Source organism: Prionailurus bengalensis, chromosome B1, assembly GCF_016509475.1.
Source record: "Prionailurus bengalensis isolate Pbe53 chromosome B1, Fcat_Pben_1.1_paternal_pri, whole genome shotgun sequence".
Lineage (NCBI taxonomy): Eukaryota > Metazoa > Chordata > Mammalia > Carnivora > Felidae > Prionailurus > Prionailurus bengalensis.
In genome coordinates, this window is record NC_057344.1 from 45,134,845 (window position 1) to 45,156,471 (window position 21,627).

At 50.5% G+C, this 21,627-nt stretch overlaps 1 long non-coding RNA gene across 2 annotated transcripts in view; it reads left to right on the plus strand.

Annotated features, from left to right (window-relative positions):
- Window positions 1–8,259: 8,259 nt before the first annotated feature.
- The window catches only part of LOC122473756, a 52,555-nt gene continuing 39,187 nt past the window's right edge, over window positions 8,260–21,627 (plus strand). For both annotated transcript variants that reach the window (XR_006294710.1, XR_006294709.1), the window contains exons 1-3: window positions 8,260–8,609; window positions 9,510–9,639; window positions 10,833–11,033. This is a non-coding gene — a long non-coding RNA (uncharacterized LOC122473756). The remainder of the gene's footprint in view (window positions 8,610–9,509; window positions 9,640–10,832; window positions 11,034–21,627) is intronic.

Consider the following 21,627-nt stretch of genomic DNA (forward strand, 5'->3'; position numbering starts at 1 on the left):
CTGTGAAATGGGAAGGATGAACGGGAATCAGTGTTATCTTTCTTTCTTTTTTTTAAAGTTTATTTTTATTAATTTTTGAGAGAGAGAGAGAATGAGGGGGGGGGGCACATGAGCTGGGGAGGGGCAGAGAGAGAGAGAGAGAGAGAGAGAGAGGAATCCTAAGCAGGCTCTGATGTAATCTAAGGCTCTTAGTAATGTAAGCAGGCCAGACATGGGGCTCGAACTCAATGAAAGTGTGAGATCATGACCTGAGCCGAGATCAAGAGTCAGACGCTAAATGGACTGAGCCACCCGGGAGCCCCTGGAATCAGTGTTTTCTAACCATTTCTTTTTAAAAATCATGCCGCCTCAGCTAGGGAAATTTTATTGAGCACTGCTTGCTGCCATTTATATTACAAAAGCCATTTATTAGTCTTTTTTACATTTTGGGGTAAACCATGCATAAATCATGCTTTTCAAATCACACATTCCCCAGTTCCCCTACCCCATTTCTGGGCAAAGCACTCCTCTGTCCATCCTGCCATCTTGCCCATGGTTGAGAATCCCTTCATTTCATGGTTTGAAATTTTGTTCCAGGTATAATATTATTGGATTTGGAGGATATATATATATATACATATATGTATACATATATGTATACATACATATATATATATATCCTCCAACTCCAATAATATACATATAATATACTATATGTTATATATATATATTATATATATATTTTATATATATTCTGGAAGAAAGGAGATGAGACAGCCTTTCTGTGTTGCACATCTCTCTTCCTGGGACCCTCCCACCCCATTTTTTTCTGCCTGGACCAGTTCTCACCCTGTGCCCCCCATGCACGCCCCTTGGGGGGCTCCGAAGCAGCAGGCAGGCGGCCCTCCTGAGTGAGCCGACCATCTCGCAGCGAGACTGCCAGCATGGTTATCTTCTATTTCTGCCATGTGCTGTAACACAAGAGTGAGCTCAACTTCAGAGATTATCACCTCTCATCTTTTATTCTCCCTTTTCTCCTCTCCTTTTTCTTCCTGCAAGATGATAAAATTGCCAGACAAGCCCTCCTTTCCTCTCGGCCTAGTGAGAGCTCGAAGATATTTACTTCTCGGGTACACACAGCTGTAATCTCCCTAACCAGACTTTATCACAGTTAAGCGAGCTAAATTCTCCTGGTTTAATCCCCCATGTGCTGTGGTTTTTTGAGTCTAAAGCTTTCGGCCTCTTTTGATACAATATGGCAACTCTAGTCCACTGGATATGATTAGACATCGGGCAAAGAGGTTTCAATTTGACTGAGCTGGAAAAGAAGGGGCACCCTGCGAAAGAGCTTTGGGTGGAAGAAGGTACGTGGAAAAGCGCGTTTGCTCACGAGAGGAAAGGAGGAGGGTGTGCAGGTGTTTTGCAGGGCCTGGGGACTCTCTCTAGTCATGTGAGCCCTTGGTGGCCGGTCAGTAATGTGAGGTTGAAATCGAGTTAGCCCCCTGTGTCCTTATCTGTCCGTGTTGTCCCTAAACCCCGTGCGGGCCACAGTGGCCAGAAGACAAGACAAGCAAATGGCTCCGTGCCTCAGCTTGGAGAATATGCTGTTTCTAGTGGGAGACACAAGATGTATACTGGCACCTCTAGAACACATAACAAGGGCAGATAAAGACCAAAGGCTAAATCAGATGTGGCCCAAACTATCCAACATTCCAGGGTGTGGGGAATGGTGAGGGAGCAGGAGATCAGTGTTTCACAGAAAGTTGAAACCTTCTGAACTCAGGTGGACACGGGAGTGAGCTTGGGAGACTGGACGGGCCCCACGTGCAGGTGGTGGCCTGGGGATGGGGGCACAGGTCGGAGAGTAACGTGCCGAGAACGGGCATCAGCAGCAACCAGGGCTTGGGAGGAGGGAGGAGCCTGCTGCGTGTCACGTCCCACGAGGAGACCACGGGCCAGCTCTTTATGCCCAGAGGTCACTGTGGCCGCCTTGCAGGTGCCAGAGCCACGCTCAGAAGCGCTTCTCGTTTCTATGTATATACGCTGTGCTGCGCATTGGCTTTTCTTCCTTGTCGACCTTCCAGTCACTCCTAAATTCGGTTCCCGTTCTCTGCCTCTCCCTGCCTGCCAGTGCCACCCATGCTCTCAGCCAAGCGGTGACATTTTCCCCAAGCACAGCCTGTGCATGTTTAAAGCCTGAGATGCGCATTGGGGTTTGACTCCTCCTGCCGCCAGCCCTCCCTTTGAGTGTGTGTGCGTGTGTGTGTGTGTGTGTGTGTGTGTGTGTGCGTGTATGTGAAAGAGCGTGTATTTTTGGCCTCGAATCCCCATTAAAAAGAAAAAGAAAAAGAAAAAAAAGAAGAAAGAAAGGAAAGTCCTGGGCCAAGGACTGAGAGGCAATTCACAAAGCCTAAACACTGCCCTGTTGTCCCCACTGCAGGAGACACTTTGATGGAGGCAGGCCCACCAGCGAGGTGGTTTTCTTGCTGAGAAGTGAGGGGGCCGTGGGGCACTTCTCCCGCCCACATTCCCCTGCTTGGTGAAAGACAGGGCCCCAGGCTTCCTCTCCCTTCCCCCTGGGCCGCCTCTCCCTGGAGAGCCATGGGAAATGTGTCCTAAGCAGCATCCTGGCTCAGTCTTTGTCTTCCTGCACCTTCCTCTCTCCCAGCAGCCAGGCCCTCTGGGGACTCTGGGGGCCAGCGGATGGCTACCTGGACCAGTCTGAGTCTGGTGCTTGCTCCCAAGGGTCAGAAGCGGATGCACCTGCTGCAGGCAGGGCTGCAGGCGCCCCTGGGCACGCATCCTGGGCGTGATCCTTGTGGCTCCCCACTGCCTGCCTGGGCTCCTCCCTTCTGGAGGCCTCCACTTTGGTTTTTAAATCTCTGTGTCCATATCTATCCTGTGCAAGAGTTGCTTGTTGAGATTTGTCACGGTGTGTGAGTGTGTGAATGAATGAATGAATGAATGAACGCAAAACAAGGGTAGGGTGTTTGCTTACGACACCTACCACTGAAATGCCAGTGGCCCCTCAGATTCATCTAGTCACCTCTTTTCCGCATTGGTCATTTTTGGGGGAGAGTTAAGGCTGTGCCCTCTTTTGCTCTCATAGGCAAAGTTCTTATAGTCTGTCAGGCATTCGCTGGGGAGAGCTGAGTTTGATGGCGTTCTTGGGGGACGAGAGAGGAAGACTCGGGCAGTCTTCTTGGGGAGGCGCTCTGAGCGGCCACGGGGGCCCCGACACTGGCCTTCTAGGTGGCAAGAAGGAAAGCAGGGAGGACATAGTGGGGCCGAGAAGGAGGAGTCCCTCCTCTCACGGAGTGGTCTTGGGCTGAGGCTATGGGGGTCTCAGAAGGCAGTGTTTGGGGCAGGGCCCCGGTTCTGCCCGGACCAGCCCAGCTGTCAGCTGGGCCGAGTCCCGCATCCCCTGGGTGGGAGGAGAAGGGGAGGCTTACACGCCTCAGTCTCTGCTGTGGTTGTTTGGAACCAGTTGGGAGATGCTCCATCAAAAGCATGTCACGACAGGATCCCTCATCCCATGCGTTTGTCTAAAATGTGGTGAAATACGTGTAATAATCTTAAGACTGTAAGGAGTGAACACTGACATGTTGTACGTAGCTGTTGAAATGGTGGAGAAATTAAGCGGAAGAATATTCACAGAGCACCTACTACGTCTAAAACTTTGGATATAACGTTGTGCGTCGTGAGATTATTAAGGAAAACACCAGTAATAATATTGATAGATATCATTCACTGAGTGTCTTTTATGCGCCAGGCGTTCTGTCACATAATCCAGACAGTAACCCTTTTATCTCCAACTGACAGCTAGGGAAACAGACTTAAAGGGGTTGAGTAACTTGCCCAGGGCGACTCAACTAGTTCAGAAGCAAGGCTGGGACTCAGGCTCAGCTCCACCACCAAGCCCCCCAAACCGGGAAATAGGTGAACATAGGAACTGACTAAGGCAACAGAAAAAGGCGTGAGATTAGATGCTAATTAAGGCAATTAGAAAAAGGCTTTAGTTCTGAATCTTATAGGAGGTGGTAAAGAGAGAAGGTCGTGGAAGCTGAGGTGGTGACAAATGTCTGGAAGGAGGTGAGGGAGGCTTGATCCCAATTTGGGTAAGTAAAGGCACTACAGAAGGCATTTCAGGATGGTTTGTAGTGAGTGTGAGGTGTGTGAGGGTCAGTGAGTAAGACAGGAGGGAGGCTTGGTTTAGGGAAGAAGAGGCAGCAGATTCCCGTGGTTAAATGTTAGAGTCCCCACCCCTTTGGTGTGGATTTGGCTAAACTAATAAACCTTTCTGGGTCCCAGCTTCTCATCAGCACAACAAGGATAATGACAGCGCCCTCTCTCCCGTTTTGTGGTGACGATGGTGAGGTAGTTCACGGGAGGCACTTAGCACCATGCCTGGCACATGTTAACTCCTACACGCATGCCATCTGTGTGGAGAATGTTCTTTCCTCACTTGATAAACTCCTGGGTTTCTGTGTTCTCTTAACTGCTCCCCCTCCCCGTCCCCCTGCCTTTTCAAGGTCCTCCAGCCACTGAATCATCAAGTCCAATTGATTTGATCTTTCTAATATCTGTTCTTTTTTTTTTTTTTTTTAATCCTTGCTCACTGCCACCACACTGTTCTAGAGCCCTGTCATGACATGCCTAAATTATTGCAACAGACTCCGACTGGTCTCCTGCCTACACTCTTTCTCCACACCAGTCTACCTCGTACATTATCACTAGATTATTCCCCTGAACACTGCTCTCTCCATCACGCTTCCTTGCTCAAAACCTTCCAGTGACTCACTCTTGCCCTTTGAGATTAAATCCAGATTTTAAGCTGAATCACCTACACCCTAGTTTCTTATCTGCGTCTGTTTCTCAACATGGCTGCTCTTACTGCCCTACAAGCATGCTATGTTCTTTGCCATAAATCAGCCGTCATCCCTATTTCCTCCTCCAGGAACCCTCTCTTCCTTTCCACCTAGCCCAACACTAATCTCCCATGCTGGCCCATCTGGAACACTCCTCCTCTGTGGAGTTGCTCTGACTGGTCCAACTCATGAGATCTCTCTCCTCAGCCGACAGCTCTCATGCTCTCTCTTTGCCTTGCTCATTTGGCCAAGGGCTGTCTTCTAAAGATCTACTGTCGCGAACAACGAAAAGCTCCACCCCCCCCCCCCCCCCCCCCCCGTCCCCCCTGAGATGGGCTGCAAATTCTCAAGGGAAAGTCAGTCCCCTGTGGTTCCCGGCACAGGGCAGAGGTGAACATGTAAGAGGCTCTCCATACATTCTTTTTCAGTTAAGTTTGTTTGAGTAAAGGTGGATGTGAGCATGATAATAAAGAATGGAGAGTGGAACGGAAGAGCTTCTTCTCTGGCAAAGCAAGGGAAGTCCCTGTGGTGCAGCAGAAGCTTGTAGCTCAGGATGGTCGGCCATTCACATCTCTGGACACCAGCAGCCTCTCTCTCTGTGCTTTCCTCTGGGTCGTCCCCACATTCTCCAGCCTTGCTTTCTGCCCTTTGAAGCTGCTCCTTACCCACCTCTCTTCTCTGGGGCTTCCTGGTAGAGCTCCCAGCCCTCGCGGAAGGCAGGCAAGGCTGGGGTTGGTGCTTAGATGTTAAGTCTTGTATCTGACACCCCACCCATGGCCCGGCTGGTAGCTCACCATTGGTTGGGAGCGTTCGTTCAAGGTCTCAACAGATGAGTCAAGGGTGTATGAATGGAGACTAGCACGCTGCGGAGTACGATGCAAAGCCTTTCACGGTAATATGTGGCCATTTGTTGTATCCTTAACGACAATAACAGCAATAATGGTGATAATCTGATGGGAAGAGTGTAGCAGGATGAGTGATGGGTGGGACACACGAGAACCTTAGTCTCATCCTGGGGACGTGGGGTTTCAAGCCAGGCTTTCCGTTTTTTGGGGGGTTTGTGCTCCATGCCCAGCTGGCAGGATGCCTCCCTCAGATTCAAAGGGGGAAGAAGAATCCCTCACCCGGGGATCTTGGGGACGTCAAACCGCTCCTTACGCAACAGCCTCCTAATGAGTTAAGTGTAAATGAATCAGAAGCAGATGGATTGGATTGTTCTGGAAATACACCCGAGGTTTGAAAATTAAGGGAAAAAGCATTTGGCAAAAGGCATTTTGGGGTTTGCCAAGACCCAGAACATTTGAAAAACAGTTCAGGATTTTTTTTTTTTCTTTCTTTTTCTTTTCTCTTTGGTTGTAAAACCCCAAATGCTGCCTGGAGGTAGTAGATGAGACGGGCCTCGTTCTCCTCTCAAAGTGAAGTTCCTCCCGCCGTGAGGGTAATGGACCCCAGACCAGAGGCAATGGGGTAGGGAGCTGCACCAGGGACTGGCTGTGTCCGGGGGGGCAAAGCGCCCTGCCTCCCTTTGCAAGGGGAAGGCGGCCCCTTGACAAAATGCGGGTGTCCGTCCTGTGCGCCTGCTTGGGGCCGCTACCTCTGCCCTGCCGTGTGCCTCCCGCCTTTCATAAGACTTGACTCACCTCGTCCAAACATGAGGAAGGTCATTATGGAAGGGAAATGGTCTCCAATTTGCTAGGCGAGAAACTTTGGACGTTAGCAAACGCTAATCCAATAAAATAGAAAGTGAAGTGTTTATTCTAGAGAAAAACCCTTTAAACAATTTTTTTTTTTTATTAGTCACATTTGGCATAGTTGAACCTTTCCCTGGAGGGACCATCTTGCTGAGGGAAAAGAGAGAGAAAGCAACTGTCTCAGCAGAAAACCCAGCCCAGCAGTTCCTAACTCTGTGGCTTGGCTTGCTGGGTGCGTCAGCCTCGCCTGCTTCTGATGGGACCGATCTGGCCCCCGGAGTCACGGCGGACGGAGGCTGGGAGCCGCGGTTCGGGCTGTGGGTGCCTTAGGCCCCGGGGGAGCGGGACACGGCTGAATTCCATCCTGTCCTCAGAGACCCAGCCAGTGTCTCCATTCGCTTGTTCATTTACTCCTTCCTTGGCTGTGTTCAGGCCGGCTCATAACCTGATCCTTTGGTGAAGGCTCTCCACTGTTTACCAAGAGCTTTCACATATATGATCTTGCGACGCCTCTTCTCAAAAATCCAGGGAAAACCCAGGGGCCTTCGTGTCGACTTGTCATCCTTATTTTAGAGAGGGGGAAGCTCTTACCCCAGTCCCACAGCCAGTGAGTGGCAGGGCTGGGTCTGGCACCTTCGCCCGCCATGCTTTCTTTTCATACTTGAAATCACTCGGTTCTTGATCAGGATCTATGTGGTTATGTCATCTTGTTACATCACCCCATATGGACTGCAAACGCCTTTGGGGCAAGGATCATGTTTTGCACTCCTCTGTAACTCACGTGGTGCAGAACAGAGCATCTTGTACATGGGATCTGCTTAGCAAGTATCTGATGGACAGGGAAAAAGACTTGGGTAGAACTAGGGGCCGCCCCAGTTCAGGGCAGACAGATTGGCGTTGCTGCTCTGGGTCTGTGGCATCATCCCTGATTGCCACCTGACCCGCCCCCCCTCACCCCCCCCCCACCCCGAGTCTTGACCCAGCCTCACACTCCTCAGCTGTAGCACCATTATCCTGATTATCACCAGCTCCACACGCCGAGTTCCTAGAGCGGGCCAAGAAATATGAAAGAAGGTGTTAGCTTCTAGATGTTGTCCCAGCCAAATAAATACCAAACAGAAGCTCTGGAATTGGAGGGAGGAGGCAGCCCATGTGCGGAGGAAGTAGAAGGACCACGTGGTCTCCTAGCGGGGGCCTGGCCCCACCCTCAAGTGCGGGGTTCCATCCTGCAAAGCTGGGTGACCTCAGCCCACTGCCCCTGGCTGAGCTTGAGAACAAAGATCCTTTCTGTCCCGCCTACTTGCTTCTTAACCATATGAGTGAGAGGGCAAAAGAGATCCCATTTTGAACTCCCAGGAGAAAAGACAGCAGTAATAGTAACAATTATCTGGAGGTGACGGCCGCCATCAAATAGAAAACAGCTCACCCCTAAGGGCGACTGGAGGCCACTTCTAGGAGCTGGAGCCATGTAGCCTTCTCTCTGACTCTGGGGGTGAAGGAGGCGAGGGAAGGACAGAGAACACGAGGGATTCTGCTTCGGATGCATTCATGTTCTCTGATTCTCTAGGCATGAAGGGCCTCCCCATCCGCCCCTGGTTTCTCCCCCCCCCCCCCGCCCCGATCTATGAATTCTGGCTCCTCCATCTGTGACGTGATGATTCAGGGCAAAAGTGGACTTGTCAGAAACAGGAAGGGAAGATAAGATAAAAATAAAACAAAATAAAGTAAAAAGTTAGCCAGACATAACTTTCTCCGTGCAGCAACATTCACATCCTTAAAACAAAAATCCTACAGCAGAGCCCAGAATGGGGGCCAGACTTCGGGCTCCAGGTCAAGACTGGAGAGCAGCGGGGGAAGGGATTCAGCGCCCTGCACCCGCCCAGATGCGGGAACAGAGAGCCAGGCGGCCCGGCCAGGACCCAGGGCTGTGGGCAGTGGGGCTGCCTCAGCTATGCATGCTGTTGCTCAGCCCCCCCTTCACCCCAAGAGCCAGCGAGCTGGGGAGCTGCAGCGTGATTGATGGGCCCCAGCTTGAATGGAAAGTCCAGATTCCAGGGAGACAGCTTCAGAGGTAGGAGGGGAGACATTTCTCACATCTGCAACACAATTAAAAATTAAATAAATAAAATTTGTTAGTTTACAAATAGAACTGTTACTTGTTACTCATGGTATTAATCTCCTATTTCAATTAAAACATTTTTATTAGAAAAAAAATTTTTTTTTCGGTAACGCCCGTGAAAGACGTTTGTTTCAGTTGCCAACATTTCTGCAGAACTAATGTGGGTGGATTGTGACAGATATAATTTCTCCATCCTACAGTTTCATCAACTTGAGTTCTGTTAAACTATACCCGCTGGGCTTAGCTCCTTTTAAAGTTTCCGCTTTGACAGGTAGATTTATTAGTCTTGAAATTTGTACAAATCAGATGTCACTCGTGGCAACTTGTCAAAATGTCAGTCTGGCGAGGCGGCATGAAAGGCTTTCTGGAGAGAGAGACAGACGCGAGGCAGGCTTTAAAGAACTCCAGCGCGAGCCGTAGGAAGGAATGGGAGGGATTGCAGCCTCTTGATCCTGAGGGCTTTACTTTATTAAATATCTCAGGCTGTACAGGGGGAAGGGCCCTCGGATCCCGGGTCTCTGAGACATCACGTCTGACAGCTCCCAAACGATGGCTCCTGTCGGTTACAGTGTCAAGTTTCTTTGCTTGTTATGTGTGCTTAGTGGGAGAGGGCGCAGGGGTGCTCACATGGGGGAGGGGGGGGCAAAGCCAGGTCTTTTAGTTCCAAAAATCGCTTGGGTGGGTCTGTGCAGTTGGAGGGGCGTTACAGGGTGGGCTCCCTTGGCCAGAAGTATGGGGCGCCTCTGGTTCACTGATGCAAATTCTATTTCCACTGGGGAGAGGAGGGAGCAGGAGGGAGAGGGAGGCTCTCAGGTGCAGACCGGTGGAGACACGTCTGCTCTCTCCTCGCAGGGCTGCTGCGGGAGGCAGCGGGTGCCACACCAGTCCCAGGAGCCTGGCCCTCGCTTTCCCAGTTTGTGGGGTTCCTGAACTTCCCAGACTTCCCTGTCCCGGGTCAGTTAATCAGGGATCCTGCGATTTGGTAAGCTCCATAATTATCTTAGTTTGACATGGCAGGAAATGTTATTCATAGTCAGAAAATTTTCTGAAATTTTTTTCCCCTGGGGAAAGGGGGCAGTGCTGTAGGAAGAACCCAGCCGAGGTCCCTGATGCAGCTTTCCCCAAAGACTGACTACGTGGGGGTGGGGTTGGCTTGGGGTCGGGGGTGGGGTGGGGGGGGAGATGTGGTGGGTTAGGCATTCAGAGCTCTGGGAAGGTGCCCCAGGGGCAGGGCTGCTGCTACTGCACTGGTGTGTGTGTGTGTGTGTGTGTGTGTGTGTGTGTGTGTGTTGGTGCGCGTGCATGTGTGTTCTCCTGTTCTCTGTCTCTCTCTCTCACTGGATTATTGCACTGCTAGCTCATCCGTTTGTCTGTCTGTCCTGCAAAGTTGGGTGATACCAAATAAAGCTGTAGTTCTCTGTATTCCTACTGCCTCTCTCTCCCACTTCCTAAGGAGTTGTAGTGGGCTTAATACTGTTGTCCTCAGAGAGGAGGGGAAAGGCGCTGGGGGATGGGGACTTGCTTCCATGGGTAAGTGTGAGACTCACTGCCCTATAATGGGGTCTTCCCTCCTGTTGCCTCAGGTCAGGGTTGGGGGACTAGCAGGCTGGCCCCCTCAGTGTCAATTTCCCAAGAACCGCACCCCCCCTCCCCGCCAGCTCTGGTCCATCTGTCTGCCTCCCAGATGTCTCATGGGCATCAGGAGCAGGCGTGATTTGCTTTGGGAAGTGTGAAGCATGCTCTCTCTGCCCCGTCCGTTCCCCCTCCTTTTCATGTTGACTGATGGAAAGCCCTTTGCTTCATAAGTTCCCAGAAACTCCTGCTAAAATGCAAACACCTCCTCTGAGGGGTGACACTCCCTCTCACTAGGGATTGGATGGCTCTGCTGAAAGCAATGAAGTATTCTGTGGAAAGGGAGTGGGGCCGGGATCGGGGGGGAGGAGAGGCACGGGCATCCAAGGGGACTTGCGCCACCTTGTTATGTTTTTGAGGATCCAACCTGCTCCATGCATCTTTGTCCTGTCCCCAGAGCGGGGAGCTAGGTTTTTCACAGAGATCCAGGAGGGCTGGGGGGGGGGGGGGAGGGGCAGCAGCCACTGTCCCCAGTCCTCCCACCTGCCTTGCTCTCTGGGGGAGGGAAGGGGACTGACACTTGGCCCTTCTGTCCCCTTACAGCACACGTGCTGACGTTTGTCAGTGGCTGAGTCCTTTTCCACCAGCAGCATGGAGTCTGAGGCGTCAGGTGGGACCACTTCCTTTCTCTGGGCCCAGGAAGGTGTTCTGTGGGCATTCTTCCTGAGAAAGAAAAGAACCAAGCTCGCCATTTATCCTTGCGTTTGGAGCCTGGCATCGTCAGGAACTGCACTGACCTTGCAAGTGAGTGAGATTATCCCAGGTGAAAAATCTCAGACATTAAGAGGCATGATAATGATACTGGTCATGATGATATAATAATAGTGGTAATTATCCTAATAATCCCCTAGGATGTGTGCATGTCTTTCCAAGTGCTCAGAGCACTTTCCCATTTGTGATCTCACATAACCTCAACCTACTTCTGGTGGAGAGACCGGGTAGAGTGGGCTATCATGGCCACATGGGGAAACTGAGGCACCCGGCTCCTGCTTTACACTCTGGTCTTTTCCCCCTCACTACGCAAATCCTGGAGAAATGAATTGTCATTTTTGTTGTCACCCATCCTGTCCCTGAGAGTGAAATACATAGGCGCAGGCACTCACGTGCATGCGCGTACACACACACACACACACACACACACACACACACAGATCTGCAGCTTCCAACCCCCAAATGTGCCATTACTGAAAAGCACTGTAGCTTAGGGAGTTGAGAGACTTAATCGCCAGCCTCCACCCCTGCTCATTCCTCCTGTGCTGTGCGCAGGGTTGCTCATCAAAAAGGAGCAGGGAGGAGGCAGATCTGAGGAGCCCTTCACAGGGGAAGACTCTTTAGAAGAAATCACTCGGTGTCATAGTGTAGGGTGACTTACTTTCATGTGGCAAATACATTCTGGCAGCTCCCTGCTCCACATGGGATAGATCATTAAAGAAGGGGTGGGCCCAGGGAATTTTCCCAGCCCCTCCTCCTAGGACAGCTCTGCCAGTCACAGGGAGGCATCCTGGGGTCACTTTCAAAGCAAGAGCATGGGGTCTTGAAAGGCTAACCAGTAGAAAGCAGAGAAAAAACAGTGGGTGCTCACTGTTAGCTGGAGTCCTGTGATTCCATTTACTAAATGTGTCTCTGCTTAGTAATTTCAGGGCCAGCAGGGAGAGAAAATGCAGGGTTGGGGGGGGAGGGGAGGCAAGGAAGAGGAAGAGGAAGAGGAAGAGGAAGAGGAAGAAGAAGAAGAAGAAGAAGAAGAAGAAGAAGAAGAAGAAGAAGAAAAACCCACCAGCCCGTCTGGCATCAGTTCAGAAAGCTCTCCAACTCACACATCTGGTTCTTATATTTCAAAGTTAATTAGTCATATTGAGGCTGTCTGAAGATAAATTTATCATCCAGAAAAAACACAAACAGTCTGAAAAATGAAAGGAAGTGAGGTGACACGGCTTGACGTTTAAATAAATCATTTGAACATGATTAAAAAACTTGTCCTGTCTGACACCTAGCACTCGGGTACTTTGTAAAGACTTTTTGACAAAGACAAGTCCCTGTTTGGTATACAAAAACCCTTGCCATTTAATTACTCAGAATAATCTTGGGCCAATTACTTTTCTGAGTAACGACCAGGGAGTAAGGCCCGCAGATGAGCCCTCCTCTGGGGTGGCAGTGGGGGGCTTGGTGTGGTCCGTGATTATCCCAGTGACAAACAAAACACCTCAGACGTGAAAGGTTTGGGTCACTGGCGGGTTTTTCTGGGAGAGCAGCGAACATAAAGCGAGTTCTTAATCTGGCTCTCTCTGCATATGACTTGAGTTTGAGCAGGAAATCCTTCCCTAGCCCAAAGAGGAAAGATCCTCTTGACATGCCTGGGCAAATCCTTCCAAGAACCAGATGTGTCCTGTTCCTTACACTTCCCAGGGCTTCGATGACAGTTTGAACTCTGACTAATGGAATGAAGAGTTGGGGCTCTCTCTGCCCCAGCTGTAGTGGGCAGTGGCCAGCTGGGGGTGGTAAAAATGTAAATAATCGTGAGCTCAGATATACTGGTTTGTTCCTGGGGCAGATGGAAGTGAGTTGGCATCCAATACTCCACACGCTCGGACCTACCACCTCCACTTGTCCCCTCCGGGCCACCCTGGCCCTGCCAGTGTCCCCTGTGTGCTTTGTAAAGGTCACTGGCTCTTGTTCTTTGTAATGACAGATAGCTCTTCCCAGCCCAGCTCAGCGATGGGGACAGACGTCTGGAGCCGTGGTAGGAGAGATGCTTGGTGGCATCTGTGGGTGTTTCTAGATGTAAAGGAAGAGGGGGGCATTCTAGGGCTTTCTCCACCTCCGTCGAAGGTAAAATGGCTCTTGGGGAGATTTCAGCGTGCCTTCCAGTTTGCCCTTTACTGCATTCCCCATGCAAGACAAGAGTGATATAATCCAACATGAAAGTTTTCTCCTATTAGCAATTTGGTCTCATCAGTTTTGTTAATGGGATAACAAGAGGTGCTGGTTATGGTGCAAAAGTCTCATCATGTTGGTAATTTTCACTGTAACATGTTAGCAATCTGTCACTATTTGTTTCCAGCAATACTGGCAAGAGTCTGCTTACATCAGGGGCTCTAATTTTCTCTCCACACCACCAGGCTGTTCCTCCTTTCTCTGGCTGGGTAGCTTCCCCTGCTTTGATCTGTCTCCGTCCATCTTGCTGGGCCTTTGTTTCTACTTTCCCGTGTGTGTGTCTCTCTCTCTGTCACCTCTCACCCTCTGATAACTTAGTGCAATGTTTGTGTTGGAGGGAAACACCATCCCGGGGCAGCCTGCAATGATAGAGTTCCAGATCTGGAAGCCTCAGATTATCATTGCCCACACCCTCTCCTTTGTCAGGTGGAGAACCTGAGGCCCGGGCAGGAGAAGTGACGTGCCCAACGTAGCAGTCCGTTTATTGTAGTCAGTTCAAGGTCAGGCCTCAGACTCTGGTTTCGTGACCTCAAATCCACGGGACCTTTTACTACTTGAGGAACAGTGTCATGTGAAAAAAATCAGCCAGTCCCCGAAACCAACTTTCCTGAACATGGGAAAACTCATCCAGGTCAAGTCAATAAGGTCAGAGAGAGGAGTGCGTCTCCTTCACCAATGGAATGGGGCCTTTCCCAGCTTAATCAGGATGAGCCCTCAAACCAGGTGGTTGGCCCAGGTGAGTCATCCGACCAGCTGTGATGTCTCAGTCTCAGGGTCCCTGCTCTGGAATCAAGAAAGCGAGTGCTCTCCTCAGTGAATCCTGGACAGCAGTGGGGTGGATATAGCTACTGGCCCTGGCCGTGGTCACCAGCTGTCCAGGACAGAAGCCCTGGCCATAAATAGTCTTTCCTTTGCCAGGTGAGATGCTCCTGCCTGCCTCCAGGCCCCATTCCTCTGTTGCAGCTCTGAGAGACCTTCACCTTGTCCTTGTGCATCTGTGGGGGTGGCCAAGATTCACTCCTGCTGGAAGTGTTCACTTCCACAGCTGGTGCCTTGAGGTGCCGAGGCTGAGAAAAGCCAGAAGCACCACCCTGTTGTGCAAAGATACCAGATTTCCGTTCAGACGGACTGGAGTTTGACCCTTAGGTCTGCCACTTAGTGGCTGTGTGACGTCCTAGATACAGAAACTGTTAGTCTCAGTTTCCTTACTCGCCAAATGGGGATTCCTAACAGTGTGCTCGTAGGTTTGTAGTGGGGAGTAGAGAAAATGTGTGCAAAGACCCAGAAGGCTCCAAGGCACACGGTAAGTCTGCCTCTTGCTCACCGTGTGGGCCGGGTGACGCAGATACCTACCTCAGCCATCTTTCGAATTCATTCCCGGCCGTTGCTGAGCTCACAGTTCAGGGTGGTGACCCAGCATGTATCTCTGGAGGTGTCCATTAAAGGGTGCTGGCCTGCCGGAAGAAGTGTTCTATTTCTAGGGTCAAGGAGAATTTCCAAGGTGGAGGGACTTGGAGCAGGAATAAAACATCTGTTGAGTGGAGGGAGAAAACAACTGACCCCTGAGTCACCAGAGGTGTTGACGTTTAGGGGAAAGAATGAACGTTCAAGTGTCTGTGCTGGGGTGGGGGTGCAGGGGGAGGAAAGGAGTAAGAAGACTTTGATTCGGGTGCTAGAAGAGCTACTAGGATTCTACGCAACCTCTCGTCACAACCTTCCCATGAATTGTCCAAAGCTTCCTTGATTGCTTGTAATGAAACCACCAGCTGACTCTGAAATCTCCGAACAGTCTCATCACGCCTGATGAATAATAAACACTGTTCACAGGGCGGCCACTTGGCCACAGGAGGGGGGCGGTGTGCTCCTCCGAGAGGCGCCTGGCAGGTCTGCAAGAGAGCAGAGCCCAGGCTGGGTCCTGTGCGCGCTCTGGCTGGGTGTTCTCGCTGCCTGTCTGCCTATCTGCTGCTTCCTTTGTAGGTAGCAGATTGTGTGTGTGTGTGTGTGCGCGCGTGTGCATTTGCCTTTCCTATAACTCAGGTCTCCACTTGGGAAACCGGAGGGGGAGCAGATTCATAGGGGGGAACAGTTGAAAAAAAGAGGTGGTCTGGGCAGATAGGATCCAGAGACCTGCCTTCCTCTGGCTGCGGGAGATAGGGCCAGTCTTGTAGCCTCTTTGAGTCTTGATTTCTAGCTGTAGAGACCAACTCATGCTCACTCAGAATGTCATGTCATGCCTGTCTCCTCGGTGGGGAGGTTTCCCCCAGCATGGGGCCTAAAGTGTCTCTGTCATTACTCTGCTTTTTGTTTTCTCTTCGCATCTATCAGAAGGGTTGCCTGTCTTGTTAGTCATGTCCTCTCCGGAGAGTGTAAGCGAGGTGACCACAGGGCCTTGGCCATCCCGTTCCCCTCTGTCTTCTAGTGCTGGCACACGGCACTACGGAGGCCACAGGCACTCAGGCATACCTGTTGACTGAATGAGGGAATCTGCAAAAAGCTGCCATTAATGACTTCGTCTACCTCCTAGGGTTCTTGTGTGGGTCAGATGACAGTAGCTGGGAGAATAATTTGAAAACACGAAAAGAAATGTGCCAAGTGTAAGCCATTGACATTACTCTCCTGTGGGAGGCAGAAGATACTCCTTTGCCAAAATCTCTCAGTTGCCTTGAGGTGAGGCTGGCAGAAACTTGACATCTTCCAAGTGCCTCCCTGCCACCTACACAGGGGTCCTTAAAGCAAGACCTCAGACTGTACGACAATGGAACTCAGATTTACTCACATTTGTGGGGCGTCTGCTGCTTTGCTGCTTTGGGTGCTAGGAGCAGGGGTCCTGAAGTGCGTAATTCAGTCTCCATCCTCAGAAAACACCCCATCGAGGGGACTGGGCCCAACTTGCCGACGAGTAAATTTCCACACAGCGACACGTGCAACAAGCGGAAGAGGCAAGTTTAGGCACTCGTGTCGCTGGAAGGAGTGCTTGGCCCTCAGAAGACAGGGATGACAGCAGGGCCACTTGGAGGATGAGGACCTGTTTTCAAAGAGCTTAAACCTTGGTGGAGAAGTTTGTTGGTTTTTTAAAAATATTTTTAGAGGTTATTGATTTATTTTGAGAGAGGGAGAGAGAGCGTGTGGGCAGAGAGAGAGGGAGAGGGAGAGAATCCCAAGCAGACTCCACGCTGTCAGCACAGAGCTCGATGCGGGGCTCGATCTCGTGAACGTGAGAACCTGAGCTGAGATCAAGAGTCAGACACTTTGCTGACTGCCCCACCTTGGTGGAGGGGTTTCTTTTGCGACTGGGTTTCTCAACTTTCCTTGATCTTGCATGACCACTCCCCACTGCCCTGACATTTTCGGCAGTGTTTCCCGATTACCCTCAACATGAAGTTTTAGTACCGCAGATACACAATATATCTGTTTATGCACTGTGGCTCTTTGGAGAGCCACAAACCATCGCATTCTCTTAGAGTTTTGCCCTCCCAAGAATCAGTTTCTGCCTCCTTGGGGCGATATTATCCCTGCTGTGAAGGCATGTGATAACATGCCTTTTTGCCCTCCCAGCCAATTCTGCCAACCTCACACAACTCCTACATGCCCTGATGGCTCTGTGTTCTTCCTTTCTATTGACTGTCACCACATATGCAGCCCCAGGATAGGCACAGGCCTCACCTCAGTCTCAGGGGGCCTTCCCGGACACCGGTGGCTGTCTCTAGGGGTTAAGGGTGCTCCTGGCTCCCTCACCTTCTTTTCTGCTACGGAATTTGGGGAACTTCCCCTATCATCACCTTTGCTCACAGGACCCACCTGTGTGGGCCTGACAGCACACTCTCGATATCAGGAAACCAGTGTGGCTCTCCCCTCCACACCCCTCCCTGGCACGTCACATACAGTCGAGACTCCGTCATCCTTCCTTGGCCACCCTTCCAGTCACCATCACTCATCTTTTCATTTCAGCAGCACCGATAGCCACCCGCATGGGCGCCGATGGGACCCAGACGGCCGGGCTAGGCCACGTGCTTCCCGTGTGGGGCTTTGGTCTCTAGACTGTCCACCTCCTGAGGGCAGGGGCTGCCTCCGGTTCTTCCTTTCAGTTCCTCCTTCTGCCTAAGGCTGTGTTCAAGAAATACTTCTTGGGGGATAGGCATAATTTTTTCCTTCTCGTCACGATGAGAGAAAGCAGGAATTGTCCTTTTTATAAATCTTCCCGTGGACTCCAGGGCACAGAGTAGGGGCTCAAGAAATATTCGTTGAGTGAAATAGGCTGGAGAGTGTTTGCACCGTGCAGACAACGTAAGGCTCTCAGGTCCCGGCAGCCTGGAATTTCGCTTTCAGAGTCAGATGGCTCCCAAGGCTTGAACCCCAGTTTCTCAGGAGCTGAGAAAGACACCTGCCCGGGGTCACCTCTTGTCACAAGGTTAGTGTACTCCTGGAGGGAGAGCCGTCGACATTTTAGCTCCGTCGTGAAACCAATTATAGTTGCGAAGCAGTGCTTTCTATGTTCTGTCCTGGGCGTCTCAACAACGCTTCTTTTGGGGGCCTTTTTTTAGAGCAGCCTCTGGTTGGGTTGGATTAGCAGAGACATTTAGACATTCTGCTTTGCAAATTACCGGAGAAATTATATCCCTGTCATATTTGAACACTCTGAAATAGGAAAGAATTACTTTATTGGGTGTTCCCCCTCCCTCCTCCTAAATGTTCGAAGCTAACGAAATGTTTTCAAGCAATTTCTTGCCACTAGGTTTGGTGGAACTTACTTCAAGTGTCTTTCCAGAACCTTTCATAGAAAAGTAATTGTGTAATTAGCTATAAATTAGTAAAAATTATGCTAATTACTTCCAGGTGTGACATATTTTGTGCTTAAAAACAAGTAAGAGAAATAAAGGGGCTGTCACTGTGGTTCCCAAGTGAAGGTTGGCCCAGGCAGGCTTGACAGGCTGATGGGCACATTTACCTAATATTATTTTTTTTAATTATGTAATTTCAGAATAAGTACAAACAGACCCGAGAACACAAGTACAACAGACAAAACCCAGGGGTGGTTCTTTTTTTGTGTGTGTGCTTAATTAAAAGGAGCCTAAGCAGGAGCTTTTCCAGTACTTTCCATTTCACAGTAGTAATGGGGGAGCTGGAGGTGGAGGCGGGGGGGGGGGGTGACGAGTATCAGTGTCGGGGGATGTCTCTGGGATTTACAGGGACCTTAAGCCAGAAGAGGTCCAATGGTTCTCTGGAGGTTTGCCCTCTCTTCACACCCCCTTTACCCTTTCACTTGTTGATATTAAGGTAATGTGGACCATGGCTCAGAAACGTCAGCCATCGTGTGCTAACGGATTGCCTTCATTAGCATGCATCGCTTTATGTGGCACAATGCTTTATCGTACGGGTCTTTCTCACATCTTTCTCCCCACAATCCTGTCAAATATGTAGGACAGGTACTGTGGCCTTCATAGTGTCCCTGAAAGTCGGAAGGACCACTTTCTCTTGGCATGGGGTGAAGGGAGAAACAAGGAGAAGGTGGAGTGTCCTTCCTCTTTTTGTTCCTTTCTCCTCCTCCGCCTCCTCCTCCTGTTGAATGAATTTTGAAGTTCATTCAACAATGCTCGGTACTTCTCTGCATTCACTGGCAATGGCGGTAAGGTACAAACCAACCAATCAGTCGAGCGTATTGGGTCCTGTGGTAGGTGCTGGGCATCCCGAAAACCGGTATCACAGGAGAGCTCACTTGTGGAGAAGGTAGAAGTGAGGAACTGATTCGATGGGATATGAGGAGTACTGTCACCACAGTGATGCTAGGTCTCGGGTTTCCTAAGGATGGCGCCATGTTCAAGCATTCTGTCTTCCCCTAAAAACATTTGTGTGCGTGAAACATTGTGTTCCCAACTCTGGTTTGGAGGACGTCGTTCCCCAAGCTGTAATAGAGTAACATAGCAAGGGCTGAAGCTGGATGAGGGTCCTTCTCACAGAGGACAGGCATATCAGCTGGATATTCCAGGGTAAGTAGAAATTTTGCAGGCAGAGGAGGGGAAGAGAATCCTTCCAGTCCATGGAGGTGATGGCTGGGAAGGACTCTGAGGGTTGACTGAGGACGGTCTTTCTGGTTATAATGCTTGTGTTATTTGACCTTCCCCATGGAGACCTGGTTCATAGCCTCAGGAAGAGAAATGTTAGGTCTGATAGGTCAGCTGGGCTTGGAGGCAGAAGACACCCCCCAACCCCCGCCCCACAGGAAAGCAGAGAACCCCCGCTGCTCAGGAGGAGACTTCCTCCGTGGGATTTCTGACAGAGTGGCTTCCCAGGCTCTGCTGGTCACCATGCGGTCTCTGCTCACCTCTCAAGGTGGCTCACATGTCAAGGCTTCACGGCCACAAATGTAAGGCAATGGATTGTTTGGCTTTTTAAAATCTTTACCTATTTATTTTGAGACAGAGTGCAAGTGGGGAAGGGCAGAGAGAGAGAGAGAGGGAGAGAGAATCCCAGCAGGCTCCGTGCTGTCAATGCAGAGCCTGACATGGGGCTCAGTCTCGCGAACCATGAGATCATGACCTGAGCTGAAAACAAGACTTGGATGCTTAACCGACTGAGCCACCCAGGTGCTCCTAAGCCAATAGGTTGTTAAGGGGCGGCTGATCTGGGGGTAGCCCCACTGAACGAGGGCACCAGCTTAAGGAGGAAAGGGAATGAGAAGCACACGTGTGTTCCTTGCCACCCTTGACATTCTCCACAACCTTCTTATAAGTTTCTTTCGGCTCTCCAGATTGAAAAAAAAAAAAAAAAAAAGAAACCCCATTGAAATATCTTTTTGCAACTGGAAAGTAGAGAAATATTAACAAAGCGTAGGAAGACTAAAAACAAACCCCAATGACAGCAACAAACTCAAACAAAAAGGCACGGCGGACCAGGAGGCGGGGTGCCGGTTGGGGTCCTGACGGCTCCTCGTTGTTCACCTCGCTTGACCTGAGTCACTTTTCCTGTCCAGCCTTCTGATTATGCATTTTTAAAACAAGAGGGTAGAGCCAATTTATCTCAGAGTCTTTCCAGCTCTGATCTGTCACCTTTGCATTTCAATTTTGATTTTTGGTAGCGGCATGAGAATAAAAACTTTTATTCTTCCCTTGATCCTCAGCTCAGAGAAGACGCAGGTAAGTGGGCTGAGTATCACTTAGTCTGAAGAGGGGCCATGGACGGGTCTCCATCTCACAGTTAGGCTCGGGGACATTCGGAAGTGTCCTATCGTCAAAAAATCCTTTCTTTCCTACAGTTTCCATTTTCCCGGGGTCAAGGTGCTTCCTTGACAAAGAACCCTGTGGTGTGTGATCGGAAGCCCAAGTTGCTTTGCTTCCTATAAAACACAGCTTGTTTGCTTCCACTGGTCCTACCATAACGTAACCATAGTAACAACACTAATAATGACGAGGATGCTGAAGGTGAGGGGGCTAGCATCTACTGAGCGTGTGCCTCTGTGTGTCAGACGTTATTCTAAGAGCTTTGTGTTTATTAACCTATTTAATCCTGTGTGGTAGGTATCATTCTTTTTCCCATTTTACAGATGAGGACACAGGCACACAGAGAAGTTAAATGACCAGGACCCTTTGTGCTGGGCTTGAGGAAGTTGCATGCATTTGGAAGCAGATGCTTGCCGCTTCAAGCCCTGGACTCCCCATCCAGCCACCCGAGGCTCTTGAGGATTAAAGGGGACAATCTTTGTGACAAGTAGTTTGCAAACTGTAATGTGCCATACACATGTGGACAGAACCCAGTGAGGAGGTGGGGCAGATGGGACTCATCTGGCCAGCGGTAACTGAGCCTCCCACGCAGGGACAGCTGGAATCTCAGAGAAAGGCAGAAAAGCTGAAGCCCAGGGTGAGGGAGAGAATTCCCTGCAGGCAGATCGGTGGTGTCTCTGCCCTGAGGCTCCCTCCCCTTTTGGGATGTGTCTACATCCAGGCAGCAGGTGCGAACCACGCACAGCACACACACTGGGGCAGGCGGCCTTCCTCCTGGGAGCCCAGCCTTTAGCAGTTTGATTCTCCCTGGTTCTCTCCCCAGGTAGAACCAGGCAGGGGTTGATCTGCTTTGTCATCATCTGTAAGATCAAGTCCATCCACGGTGGCTGACATACGAGCCCTCCCCAGTAGGTCCTGCCCTATGATCTGGTTATATTTCCTGCTGGCCTCCACTAAGCACCTCTCTCTGCTCCCGTGGCCACTCTCCTTGGCGTTCCCTGCAGATAGCGTGCTGAGGTCACTCTGGAGCCTTTGTGGATGCTGCTCCCTTTCCTGAAATACTGGCTTCCCCCCACTCACCCCCAGTGACAGCTGAGTTCTACTTCCAATTTCAAGGCCTTTCCTGCAGGCCTTTTTTCCTTCTGTGAGCTTTCAGGACTTCTATCTCTAAGAGATGGTATTACTTGGATATC